Source organism: Neopelma chrysocephalum, unplaced genomic scaffold (genome assembly GCF_003984885.1).
Source record: "Neopelma chrysocephalum unplaced genomic scaffold, ASM398488v2 Primary Assembly neopelma1_80576, whole genome shotgun sequence".
Lineage (NCBI taxonomy): Eukaryota > Metazoa > Chordata > Aves > Passeriformes > Pipridae > Neopelma > Neopelma chrysocephalum.
In genome coordinates, this window is record NW_020912006.1 from 1,031 (window position 1) to 2,050 (window position 1,020).

Consider the following 1,020-nt stretch of genomic DNA (forward strand, 5'->3'; position numbering starts at 1 on the left):
CTGCCCCACACACAGCCCAGAGCAGGCAGTGGAGGCGACTCCGGAGCCGGGCACCAAATGCCTCATCTGCATGGAGCCTGTGGAGGACAGAAAGACCTTCAACACCCTGGTGTGCCCAGCCTGCAAAACCACCTGGTTCCACAGGGACTGCATCCAAGTAGGAGTGGTTCCCTCAACCCGGGGGGCACGGCAGGGGCTCAGCAGCACCAGGGCCTCACTCTGGCTGCTTGTGTTTCTCCTGCAGGGACAGACTCTGCATGCTGGTCTTTTATCCCTCCAGTGCCCTCTCTGCAGAAATGATGACACATTTCTCATGGATATGTTCACCATGGGGATCTGAATCCCCTTGAGGTTGGTGTCCTTCTGCCTGGCTCACAACACAGGGAGTGCAAGTGCTGTGCTGTGCCAGGGCCTGCCCCAGCAGTCCTGGCCCTGCACTGTTCCGTGAGTCCTGGGTTCAGCTTCACACAGGAGTGGGAAATGGCACAGGGGGAAGAGCAGGGACACCCTGCACCTGCGCAGTGCTGGGACAGAGGGAGCTCATCAGTTTTCTCTTTTCCCATCAGACCACCATCATGGGAGAGCAATAATGCATTCACCAAGTTCGGAGAGAGACACGGGCACTGCGATGCCAGTGAGTGCCTTTGTCCAGGAGGCAGGCAGGAGGCAGAGCAGGAGGGGTAAGTTGCCAAAGCTGCCTCCTGGGGCTCTGCAGGGCTTGAAGCAGAAGGACCCAGGAGAAGAGCTCAGCACCTCCATGAACCCGTTTGCTTCCCCAGGCCCTGGGAACTGCTCCTGTGCTCCTCCTGTGCTGCCGAGGGCACCCACAGACACTGCTCTGGCCTGGGGACAGCATAACCAGCTGGGAATGTGATGGCTGTGCAATCCTGGGCACAGGTGAGAGGTGAAGCACCCTGGTGGTCCTGGGCCTGGTGCCCCTGGGCCTGGCAATGGGTGTTCAGGGTTGGCTTGGCTGAGCTTGTCTGCTCCAGGAGGGCTGGGGGCACTGCTCTGGCCTAT

The 1,020-nt window shown here is 60.0% G+C and overlaps 1 long non-coding RNA gene across 1 annotated transcript; it reads left to right on the plus strand.

Annotated features, from left to right (window-relative positions):
• The first annotated feature begins 6 nt into the window (after window positions 1–6).
• LOC113979450 lies at window positions 7–882 on the plus strand. Its single transcript, XR_003537875.1, has 4 exons — window positions 7–157; window positions 245–351; window positions 567–680; window positions 780–882. It is a non-coding gene; the product is annotated as an uncharacterized LOC113979450 (long non-coding RNA).
• Window positions 883–1,020: the final 138 nt, after the last annotated feature.